Source organism: Sarcophilus harrisii, chromosome 5 (assembly GCF_902635505.1).
Source record: "Sarcophilus harrisii chromosome 5, mSarHar1.11, whole genome shotgun sequence".
Taxonomy (NCBI): Eukaryota; Metazoa; Chordata; class Mammalia; order Dasyuromorphia; family Dasyuridae; genus Sarcophilus; species Sarcophilus harrisii.
Window position 1 is genome coordinate 253,269,471 of NC_045430.1, and position 13,823 is coordinate 253,283,293.

The window sequence follows — 13,823 nt, forward strand, 5'->3', positions numbered from 1 at the left end:
ACAAAAAATTCTGGAAATGCTGTTCTTTGATATATACGTGAGTATGTTTATTATTGATTTTAATCCATGACTGCTGCATATTAGCAAACAGGCACTTTTCCTCTACCAGTGCCAGAAAGATTCTTCTCTACAACAGTTCATAAGCCATAGCTATATCATGCCGCCTCTCCACATATTAGAGAAATGAAGGAAAGAAGTTAGGTTACCTAGCTAAGATTTCTTCCAACTTTAAAGATCTCAGTCACATCATATGAGCAAAGCCTTAAGAATGTGTATTACCTTAATAAAGTAAGTTCTTACCTTATGGTTCAGCTGACAGACTAAGAGAATAAGGAAGGGAGAAAACATACAGCACTACCTATATGCCAAGCATCATCTCATTTGATCCTCAAAACAATTATCACAATTCTGAAAGATGAGAAAATTGAGATAAACAAATTAAGCAACTTACCCAGGGTCATACAACCAGTAAAGTTATCTGAGATCACATTTTAACTCGGGTCTCCCTGAGTTCAGATCCAAGCTCTATTTACTGCCCCTTTAAAGTCCCTCAATCAAGCATATTATTTTAATTTGTACTCGGGTTTTACTCCTTCCTTAAGAAGTGACTTCAGTACCTGGGCTTCCAGTTTTAATTCAAAACATCTGACCTCTTAGTATGATCCCACCTTGATGCACTTTTACTCATATCTCAACTTGGCCTGAGGGGGAACTGGAAGACTCCTTGCTTTTCACTGCCACTTCCAGACTCTCCCTTTACCATCATCACTCAGTAACTGCTTCTTAGCTTTCCAAATTTATCACCCAATCCACACAGGCTCCCACACAAACACTAACCTCCCTTCTTCCTCAGTTCAGTGTCTAGCTGTATCACAATCTTTCTCTCTACAACTCCTGCTCTCACACTAGAGATTTTACACACACACACACACACACACACATTAGAGAACACACACATTGGTTGCTGTTTCTTCAAATGTCTTAACTTCATCTGCTCAATTCCCATGACCCATTTATTCCTTTACGTCAACCTCAGCTACGCACAAAGGTGGTCATATCCTTAACAAGGTTATCACAACACATATGGTTCATTTCCATGTTAACTCAGAAATTTCTTTCTCATCATAATTTCTTATTATACCCACTTTACTTTATGCCTTACAACACCAATTCTTTTTTTCAGCCTCCTTATGACTTCTATTCCCTTCATCTTTCAGTTCTTTCCTAGGTTCTCACTCTCTACTATCACTTTCCTACCTTAATCCCTTCTGGGAACCATTCTCTTCTCTCTTCTTATCGCTAATCAAACCTTGTCTCACCATATGCCACTTTCACTCAGGAAAATCAGCATCAGTGCTAAGTGGATCCACTAACACTTGTTACTTGTCAACTGGATTCTTACTACAGCAAGGCAATAATTTTGCCACTCTCTAACTGGTTCAATCAATATCCCACTCTCCAAAGTACTGTTCCAAATCCACTTCACTTTGTTCATTTCATCCCTCCCTTCTAAGAGGATTTCACCAAAAAAGGTCACTCTTATGTCCTCTTTCTCTTCACTCAACCTCAGTTAATCACAAACATACTTAAGTCTCAACTGTCAAATGGGGATCTACTTCCAAGAATTGTGATGATCAAGCAAGTTAATTGTAAAGTGCTTAGCATAGTGCCTAGCATGTAGAAATATATACATCAGAGGTCCTCAAACTACAACCTGCGGGCCAGATGTGGCAGATGCGGACGTTTATCCCCCACACCCAGGGCTATGAAGTTTCTTTATTTAAAGGCCCACAAAACAAAATGTTTGTTTTTACTATAGTCCGGCCCTCCGGTCTGAGGGACAGTGAACTGACCCCCTATTTAAAAAGTTTGAGGACCCCACATGGATAAATACAGGCCCTGGAATCAGGAGGACCCGGGTTCAAATAAGACCTCAGACAAAATACTAGCTGTGTGACTCGTGTCACTGTATGACCTGTGTCACTTAACCCCAATTGCCTAGATATAGAATGAATGAATTATGAATAAGTAAATAATTGGTTGAATGAAAAAAAAAAAAAGTAAAAACCTTACTTTTTGATATTATCATACTTAACAGGCATCGTCTTTATTTTTCCTCCACTTTGGGGGGTTAAACTCCAGAAATTGATCTACACAATTGTTGCCTCTCTCATATCTCTTCTAAAACCTTTTGCATTCTGGCTTCCAGGCTCATTATTAAACTGAAATAGCTTTCTCCAAATATCTACTTATCGATCTGAACGGCCTTTTCTCAGTTTTCATCCTTTTTGACTTCTCTACAGGATCTGACACTATTGAGTATCTTCTCCTTTTATTTACTCTCTTCTTTCTAAGTTTTAATGACATTTCTTTTCGTCTTCCTTCACCCCCTTTTTCCTGTTTGTCTCTTCTGATTCTCCTCAACCAACTATTCTCTGTCATCCTCATTTGCTTGCTCTTCACCCATGTCATGCCCACTAGGCATCACTGGATACTGAAGAGTCTTCTTGCTTTTCTACTCGATATTATTTTAATGATCACAACTGGCTCTCTTGGGCTCAATGATCATCTCTATGCAGATGTTTCCAAGATCCATAAATATCCTTTGTTCTCTCTTAAAGTCTGTCTCAGCACTAACTGCCTTTTAGACACCTTGAACATAACTAATACTCAACAGTGTCTAAAATACAACTCATTTCTTCTCACCTTCTAATATTATCATCCTTCTGAAGGCCAATCAGGTCAACAATCTTGATCACACCCACAGATCTAATCTATTATTCAATCTTATTTCCTCTTTCATGTCTCTCATATCTATCCCCTTCTCTCCCATGGCACAGTCAACACCCTAGGTTATATTTCATTACCTTTTGCCTAGACTAATTCAATAGCCTTCTAACTAGTCTCCCTGCCTCAAATCTCTTTGTGACAGCTCTCCCTAAGCTCAATGGCTCTCCATTAAACACAGCATTAAACAAACTTAATGGCATGCCAACATACCTCTTGAAGAGGTCAACCACTAACCAAAAGTCAAAAGACTGTATGTCTAAAGACATACAGTGATATAGTACTTGGATACTATATGAATACAAATACAAAATATTCTCTTTTTTTTTTATTTAATAGCCTTTTATTTACATGATATATACATGGGTAATTTTACAGCATTAACAATTGCCAAACCTCTTGTTCCAATTTTTCACCTCTTACCCCCCCCACCCCCTCCCCTAGATGGCAGGATGACCAGTAGATGTTAAATATATTAAAATATAACAAAATATTCTTTCTACAAATACAGATCTAAGTAATAAATAAATCTAAATTTAATTTGAATAGTAATTGCTCATTTTTAGTCTAAACCAATACAATAAAAATTACAATGCTACCAAAATTAATTTACTTTTTCATTTCCATACCAATCAAATGACCAAAGGATAATTTTATAGAGCTAGAAAAATAAAAATTAATCTTGAGTTACAAGATCAGGAATCTTAAGGAAATTAATGGGAGAAAAATCAGAAGGAAAAGGACCAAAAAGTGTCAACTTTTAACCCACACCAATGCAATAGTCACCAAAACAAGTGGTTAGAAGAAGTTAATCAATGGATTAGATCATGTATAACATACACTAAAAATGGGAAGTGTTGTAGCCTAGGATCTGATAAAACTGAATATCCCAACTTTGGACAAAAATTCACTATTTTTCAAAAATTGCTGGGACAATTGGAAAACATTCCAGAAAAAAAAAAGATGAATAAACAAAGTATAGACTAACATCTCACATCATTTAGAAGATGAGCTCCAAAAGAGTTCACAACTTAGACATAAAGGATTATATATTAACAAATTACCCGTAACCTTATGAAGAGGAAAAATTCATGACCAAATAGAAAAAGGTCACAGAAGATAAAATGTACAATTTTGATCATAAAATTAAACAGGTTGTTATGTAAATAAAATAATGCGGCTAAAATAATGCGGGTAAAGTAAAGCAGGTAAATTGGGAGGGAGGAGGAATTTTTATTTTTTATTCTCTGATAAAGGCCTCATTTCCAAACTATATAGAGAATTGACCCTAATAAAAATAAACCTTTCTCTGTTATGCCACAATTCTTTTATTGTCCTGACTCAGTTTTCCCAATTATCCTGTTTCAGTCCTGCCTAGATTTCCCTGCTTCACAGCCCTGCAAAACCTCTCCTCCCTCTTTATCAGAATACTTGATAAGGATAAAAGATCTTATATTTTAGAATATCAGAATGCCTCCCTATCCCAAGCTATGTCAGATACTGTCTATCAAGATGCCTCTCCCCATGTCTGGGGTGCCTCTCCCCGATTATGTCATTCCATCTGTGGTGTAAGTCACCCTGTCAGAGTGTAGTTCCCACTCTCAGTACTCTGATTCTGCCCCTGCCTCAGTCTACCCTCTGTGTCTGAGCCATGTGTATATATGTCATTGAGAACTGTTTGCTCATTCAGCCCTGGGACCAAAGCATGGATCCAATTTGATCCCAGTTATGTCTCTCCATTTAATAAACTATTGAATACTCTCTAATCTCCATCTTGCTCAGTTTCTCCGGCATTACATTTCGAGTAAAGCGTTTTTTAGAGAAATTATCAAATATTTATATTAAAAAAACAAACACCTAAATCACTAAGGAGATAAAGAATAGAGTATTGGCCCTGGAGCTAGGAAGATTTCAGGAGTTCCATTCCAAGGCACTTACTACCTAGCTATGTGACTCTAAGCAAGTCAATTAACCCTATCTGCCTCAGTTCCCTTATCTGTCAAAGGACTTAGAGAAGGAAATGGAAAACGACTGCCGTATATTTGCCAACAAAACCTCAAATGTGTTGGACACCACTTGAAACTACTGAATGACAATAATAAAAATCTTTAAGTATTAGAGAAATGCATATTAAAATCCTAAAACTCCACATCATATCTATCAGATTGGCAAAGCTGACAAAAAATGAAAATGGCAAATGCTGGAAAGGCTATAGGAAAACAAGTATATTGAGGCAGAACTGTAAACTGGACCAGACAGTCTTGTAAACATTTTATGATAATGCCCCCCCAAATATTGTGCATATAGATCCAGCAGATCTATATTCAGACATCAAAGGAAAAATGAAAGAATTGAAAACTGAAGGGATATCTATCAATTAAGAAATGGCTAAATAAGTTTTGGTATATGAATGTGATTTTTTTATAAGAAATGATAGAGGGGATAGTTTCAGAAAAACCTTGAAAGACCTGTATTACTGATGCAGAGTGAAGTGGGTAGAATCAAAAGAATTAATTTCGATAGTAAAAATAATGTAAAGATAACCAACTCTGAAAGTCTTAGGAAGACTAACCATTATTACAGAGGAACAACCACCTCCTGGTAGAGAGGCTTAAAAATGTAGAATGAAACATTTTTGGGGAAGGGGAAGACAATGTGGAATGGTTGTTTTTTTGTTTTTTGTTTTTTTTTGTTTTTTTGGGAGGGGAACCACTTAACTATACTTATTTGTAACAAGAAATTTTATATTTCTTGCTTTAGGGGGGAAAATATTAACTTGAAAAAATATAATGCAGCAATTTTCTCTAAATGTCCAATTACTATGTCATGATCCCTAACATATTAGTGCCTGAAAAGAATAAAACAAAATAAATTTATAATATTTATAATTTATATAATGTATTTATATAATTTTAATTCTTATGAAATGTAATACTTTGCACAATTCCATAATTAATTTTTTTTACCTTACTGACATTTGGATTTATTAATTAGCTTTTAAATAATGAACCTCAGAAATCACCACTGCAATGACTAATACTTGTGGCAATAATGGCCAATTTCAGCAAGAAAATCATAATATCTAACTCATTGTTTCCCAGCTAGCATGCTAAAGATATTACTCATATATCCTGGACAAACATTTCCCCCCACAATTCAATTCCTGTTTTTCCTTCATAGATCAATTAACACTACTCAAAAAAATTTTTTTTGTTAACACTCATCCTTCTTTCAGCATCTTCCTTGCCTAACTAGAACTTAGTAATGAAAGGAGCACTATACTTGAACCTTCCAAGTCCTAGCTTCAGTGTCTCTAGCTGTATAAACCTTGCCAGTCACACTTCTTTTCTTCATGTGCACCCTTCTCATTTTTTCTCATGTAAAAATATGTTACTTGTATATTACTTGTATACTTAAGAAGACGCAAAATACAAAGCATTTTGTATATCATAAATTCAATCTTAATGAGTTGTTTTTATTACTATTCTCTTGAGTATATTACTATACTCAAATAAGGTAAATCTGTAGCCTAAAAGTATTCTTTCCTCCACATTGTCCTAATGAATTTGTCATTGTTGCTCATTTTACTTTCTTCTTTTTCTCAACATTATTGCAAATGCAGTTCTTTTTCAAACGACTCTACACCTTCCTGAATTTTCTTTTGGTAAATTTGTATTCTCTTTTTGACTCTTCGCCATACATTCACATCAAATCAATTTTAACAAAGTAAATATGATTTTAAAAAAATTAATCAAAAGAATGATATGCACTAACCTTTACAGCACTTTGAGCAATTAAGTCATTGGATTCCAATTTCTTCATGTAAAAACGAGTATAACACTTATGCTACCTATATCTCAGGTTTTAGCATTAAGGTAAAATGAAATGCATAAAGCAGCACTGAAAGTGCATGAATGTCAGATACTAGGAAGGCAGCATGATGTAATATAAAGACTAAAGCTTTTTCACTAATTGTCAGATCTTGTTAATTCTCCTCTTTATAAACAAGTCACCTAAGGTCCATGACTAAAGCTAAATCTCTTTATGATCCCACAACTGTAATCAAGGACTGAAAACCTATAAACCTATCCCAATTTAATTCTCAATGGAGCTCCTACCAAATGTTTCACCAATGGAACCCAGAACTATTTTATATAAATTTATTACAAATGGTAGATAATCCCATTAGGGGTACAGATAATTGCCAAGAATTAGTTCAAGCAGGACAATACTCAAGTAGGAAGACTCCACCTACAAAGAAGCATACTAATGAATTTCAAAGTAACTTGCAAACAGATATGATAATCATATTTCTTTCTTTCTTTTGTTGCTGAGGCAATTGGGCTTAAGTGACTTAGGATGACACAGCTAGGAAGTGTTAAGTATCTGAGGCCACATTTGAACTCAGGTCCTCCTTACTTCAGCACTGCTACTTTATCCACTGCACCACCTTACTGCCCCGATAGTCATATTTCTGAGGCAAATTATTAAAACTTGAAAAAAATCACTATCCCAATACAGTAGTACAATTGTAATGCCTCTTATCTAGTACCATCACAGAAATAAACTGTTACAGATAAGTCAATTTTCCAGTTAACTTTTTAAACATCATTTTAACATTTTTTCTTTTACAGAAATCTTTCCATAGTATTATTCTTTCTTTTCTTAGTTGTCGTTTGTCCTTCATTCTTGAAGAGGACCATGATGACATCAGAGAGGTAGTACCATGATATACAAGTGAATTGGATTTGAGTGAGGGAGGACTGTGCAATGTCACCTGCCTCACTTTCCCTTCTAGAGCAGTCTGGGTCCAGTGTCAAGATATAGACCAACATGAATAGAGAGACCTTTTCTTAGTAAACTGAAAGCAATTTTGTTGATGACTCTGGGTCATCATTATCAGCATCAATTATACAGTGAACTCTACTGTCAGAAGAATTAGACTGCATTTCCTAATTTGATAAAGTGTGCAATCTTGAGCAAATGAAATCACTTCTCAGTTTCAGTTTCCTCAATTATTAAACAGAACTGATACTACTACTTAAACTTTCCACTTAAGCCCATAATGCATATGCAAGGTATTCCAAAAGTCTGGATGTAGTTAAGTTAAAGCTTATAGCTTTTATTCATTCCTTTTTCACTTATAATCTACTAAAACTTAAAACTGAGAATTTTCGGAACATATAAACATATAAATTTATGTAACATATAAATATATATAAACATATAAATATATATAAACATATAAATATCTCAGGGCATGATATTTATGCCTTGAAAGCTATTGTGGTATATATTCTAGTTGCTGTTTATATTATTTCCTTGAACCTAGCTGTCAGGTGACAACTCTCAGTAGTATCAATATGCTCCTTTTTAGGAACTTTCCCCACTTCCTATTCAACTTACAAAATTGTGTCTCTGTTGTCCAAAAAACTAAAAGTTGCCAAGGGAAAGAATGTTATCAATTTTGTTAAGTCAGTAACCTGAGTCTCAAATGCTTTTATTAGATGCTGGGTGGAGGTTGGCTATACTTCTTTCTTTCTAGACTGAAATTCATTAGCTTTGTGATTTACTTTTGCTCAAAGATTTCTCAGACTTCTTCAATACCCCAGTTTTGCAGTTTTTGCAGAAGTTTTGCAGTTGGGTAGCTGAAGTTCTCATAAATCTCATTGCAAGGTACAAAATATAGTATAAAATGTATACAATCCATATGCCAGCATGTCTATTGTCTCTATTATGAAACAGATATTCTTTATAGGAAACATAACTGGGTTCTGGTGATGTACTAAACTGTTCATCCTTACAAATCAACAGAAGCTTACCAATTGGAACCAATTGTAATGACAAAATTTGCCTCAATTTTTATTCAAAAATTAATGAGATGTTTAACTTCAGAATGTCAAAGTCACATATACATGTTTTAGTATGTGTCTTCCAGGGTTTCGCTTTAAGCTTATACATTGCCTAACACCTCTATACAAATGATTCCCAAAGTATTTATACCTCACTCTCCTACGAGCTCCCAGTACTCTACTTGAAATGTTTTGTAATATCTTCCACCTAAAATATGTACCTCTCCCACAATTTCTCCTTTTCAATGGTACCACCTCTTGTCCCATTTCCTCCTACAAACACATTATCATGAGTCATATCTTTAACTCTTTTCTCTCAACTCACACATTTAATCAATTAAATCCTGCCATTTTTAACATGATGTAACTTATGTCTGGGCTCTCCTTCACTCCCTCACAAACTGCCCCAAATTTATTAGTCATCCCTTAATTCTTTTTCATTTAAGACTAGTTCCCAAGGCTTTCTGCCTTCCATGTAATTTAGCAATCTACGATCAAGTTAGTATTTTATAATGCCTGTCAAGTTCCAGAAACTAGTGTTCAAGGCCCCCTGCAATATGACTCCAAACTTTGCCCTATTTTACTGCATATTACAGTGGTCCCACACTCCATATTCTAGCCAAAATGAATTATGTTCTTTCTTATGTCATCTATTCATACCAGCAGCCCCTGTACCTAAATGCCTCTTGGGGCCCATTCACATTCCTGTTTTCTTTCCAAGCCCAACTAAGATGCCACCTCACTCCCTGATACTACCACTGAGTTAAAAACAATTTCTCCTCTTGCTCTTCAAGTGTCTCACGGCATTCTGCCTCTACTTATGCTCAATCTATTTGTCCTTCCTTCCTTACCTCTCACCCCGAATTATATCATAAGCTACTTGAGGACTTTTGGTTTTTTGCCTTTATAATAGCAAGTGCCTAGACTTCATAGATGTTTGTTGAATGAACACTTAGTTGAATATTAATTCCACTGTAAATTGAATTGGTAGAAAATTTATGTTATTTCTTTATAATCATCTAAGGTCCATGACTAAACCTAAATCTCTTTATGATCCCACAACTGTAATCAAGGACCGAAAACCTATCAACCTATCCCGATTTAATTCTCAATGAAGCTCCTAACAAATGTTTCACAAATGGAACCCAGAACTATTTTTATATAAATTTATTACAAACGATAGATAATTCCATTGGGGTATAGATAATTGCCAAGAATTAGCTCAAGCGGGACAATACCACAACACATGCATCTATTTGAATAAATACATTTAGATAGTCTTCCCCTATATGCTATTTCTCAGAACTATCTACAAAGAACTTTTAAACATACTAGTGAATTCCAAAGTAACTTGCAAATAGTGCCTCAATTTTAATAGTTGTATTTCTTTCTTTTGCTGAGGCAATTGGGGTTATGTGAATTTCCCATTTCAAAAATTACAGTATTTTTTTATAAAGCTATTCTCATTTATCATAATTGGTTCCCCAATAACATAACTTTAGGTGAAACAACATTGTGGAGGGCAGGTACTTACTTTAGGTGAAACAACATTGTGGAGGGCAGGTACTTACTTCTAAAGTAACAATATCATTAATGGAAAATAGATTCCTGGGCAACTTAAATTCAGACTATGGAAATTTTTGTAGCGTTGATTTCAACCACCTTCTTCTTAACCTTCTTTAAAGAATCTTTCCTTTTCAATTGATAAATGGTCAAAGGATATGAATAGACAATTCTGAGATGAAGAAACTGAAATTCTAGCCATATAAAAAGATGCTCCAAGTCATTATTAATCAGAGAAATGCAAATTAAGACAACTCTGAGATACCATTACATACCTGTCAGATTGGCTATTATGACAGGGAAAAATAATGCGGAATGTTGGAGGGGATGTGGGAAAACAGGGACACTGATACATTGTTGGTGGAACTGTGAATACATCCAGCCATTCTGGAAAGCAACATGGAACTATGCTCAAAAAGTTATCAAACCCTTTGATCCAGCAGTGCTACTACTGGGCTTATATCCCAAAGAGATACTAAAGAAGGGAAAGGGACCTGCATGTGCCAAAATGTTTGTGGTAGCCCTGTTTGTAGTGGCTAGAAACTGGAAATTGAATGGATGCCCATCAATTGGAGAATGGCTGAATAAATTGTGGTATATGAATGTTATGGAATATTATTGTTCTGTAAGAAATGACCAGCAGGATGAATACAGAGAGGCTTGGAGAGACTTACATGAACTGATGCTGAATGAAATGAGCAGAACCAGGAGATCATTATATACCTCAACAACGATACTGTATGAGGATGCATTCTGATGGAAGTGGATATCTTCCACAAAGAGAAGATCTAATTCTGTTTCAATCAATGATGGACAGAAGCAGCTACACCAGAGAAGGAACACTGGGAAAAAATTACCCAGACATGGGTTCTGTCAATAAAAAGTTATAATTATGAAAAAATATATTATTTTATGATAAAAAAAACAGAATCTTTCCTTTTCTACCACTGCAAGTTTAGTGACAGATAGTGGAAATTAAAGGGATAAATTCCACATATCCCCTTGTATGATGAGCTTTGGGGAAGGGAAAAAAGGGATTTAGAAGAAAGAGCAAAGGTTAAGAGAGCAGGCATGAGTTCCTGAATCTGAACTTATAATCAAATCATGAGCTCTCCTCATCAGCATTTTGGGTCCAATAGTACATAAACTACCTACCTTATGCTTATAAAACATGAAAAGATGTATATAAAGCATAGAAGGAAGTGCTAAAACTTAAAGCGCCATACAAATGAGTTAATGAATCATTCTCTATACCATTATTTTAAAGTATGAATCATAAAGATCTATAAAAAATTTATACTGCTTAATAAAGCCAGGTTAAAAAACATCAGTTATGTAAGAGAATAAAGACATATATACACCATGACATGAATAATCTATATCTTTAAAATGGCTACAAATGTCCACTAATATCAAGTTTATATTCAAATCCAAAGAAAAGAATTTCCTCTCCTTAATCTACTAATCCAATATTTTACCCAGAATAGAAATGATGTAATGGAAGAGACTAAATTAAATCTACTAAGTTTCACAAAAATGAAAACTACTTAACCCAAATACTTCATATGCATGACTGCCTTCCAGGGGAATCATTATCACCACATATGTAACATTAGAGGTTTTGTAGTAAATAAAGTGCTGTATTTGGGAATCAGAAAGACCTCCTGCTTCAGATTCTTACTAGCTGTGTGATCCTGGGCAAGTTACTTAACTGTTTTATGCCTTAAGTTTCCTTGTCAGTAAAATGGAAATAATAATGTTGTAATCAAAGAAAATAACTTATGCAAAGCACTTTGCAAACCTTAAAGGACTATATAAAAATCAGTCTAAGTATTATCTAGACTTTTTACCAAGTATCAAATGAAAAGTCAAAGAAACTGGCAGGTTAATGCATTGTTCAGAGTTCTGAATAGGTTTGTCAATTCTGGAAAACAATACAAAATTACATCACCAAATTCCGCAAATGATACATACCCTTTAATTCAGAAATACTACTACTAAGCCTATGAACTTATCCCTCAAAGAAAGGAAAAGGTCTAATTGTTTAAAAAATAAAATGTTTATAGGTACTCTTTTTTTTTTTTTTATTTAATAGCCTTTTATAGGCTATATATAGGATATATACATGGGTAACTTTACAGCATTAACAATTGCCAAACCTCTTGTTCCAATTTTTCACCTCTTAACCCCCCCCACCCCCTCCCCTAGATGGCAGGATGACCAGTAGATGTTAAATATATTAAAATATAAATTAGATACACAATAAGTATATATAGGTACTCTTTTTGTAGTAGCATATGCCTGGAAAAGAACTGGAAACTAAGGTAGTAATATGTACAAAAATATCTACAGTAGCTCTTTTCTGTAATAGCAAAGAACTAGAAAGTAATGGTATGTCCACTACTAGAAACAAGTAACTTTAGCAAAGTTGTAGCACATAAATCATCAACATTTCTGTATGTCACCAACAAAATCTTTATCAACTTAGCCTTTATCACTTCAGGCCTGGATCATTGCAATAGTCTTCTAGTTCTCGCTACCACAAACAAGTCTGTCCTTCATTTTGCTGCCAAACTGATCTTCCTAAATCTCATATCTGACCATGTTACACACTCCATTCCCACTCACTGACTCCTATCACTTATAGGATCAAATAAAACATCTTCTGTTAATTGTTCAAACCCCTTCATTATCTGGTCCCCTCTTATCTTTCCAGTTTTCCTATAAAATAATAGTACATTAAAAATATAATGTACTCAAGAGTATGATGACACTAATCCTTGAGTAATCCCTTATTATGGGGTACTAGATACCTTCCCTCTATTGATTATCTCTCCAATTTATCCTGTATCTTATAATTGTTTGCAGGCTGTTTTCCTCATTAGGGAAGCTAGGCAAACTGGAGAAAGACATGGCAAAATCATTCCAGTAACTTTCCCAAGAAAACCCTATCCGGAACACAAAAAGACACAACCGAAAAATGACCAAATCCCTTGGACCGAGTTTCTTTTCTCTTTTTTTTGTTTGTGTATGTTTTAACCTTATTTTGTGTGGTTAGAGCTTAACACATTGTCTCCAACATCCATTAACCTTTAATGAATATGTGTTACTCCAACTGACTGAATAAGCTGTACTTTCTCCAGGAAGCCTTTCCCAGTCATCCTTAAAAGCTAATAACTTCTTACTGAGATACATACAATTCACCTTGTATATTTTTGTTCATTAATGGTATAATTTTTCTTCATAATGAGTCTTTTCTCATAAACTAACATGTCTTATTTATTATTAAAAAGTATCTATTTGATATCATTAATGTACTTAACAGCCTTAAAAAGAGTTTGTCTCTGAGGGAAATTTGTCTCCAGTCTTGCTATATGCTAGCACATTTCTCTCATATTAGTAAAATCTGACAAAAGCAAAAGAAAACTAAAAAATTAGTTGAAACCCATATCTAACAAAATGTGGTCTTTCAATGCTAGAAAAAACCAGAGTATAGTGTTATGACATCCTCAAAACTGAAGGGGAAATTTTCCAGTTAAAAATAAGTTGCTATAGTTACCAAGTGTTTTGCCCCTATAAGCAAGACTTAAATGAAATGTCTGTGGAATTCCCACGTGTACA

General features: G+C 34.6%; 1 protein-coding gene across 1 annotated transcript in view; it reads right to left on the bottom strand.

The window, feature by feature from the left end:
- ANKRD28 (ankyrin repeat domain 28) overlaps nt 1–13,823 on the bottom strand; it is a 153,816-nt gene that overhangs the window by 102,359 nt on the left and 37,634 nt on the right. The gene's annotated exons all lie outside the window — the stretch shown is intronic.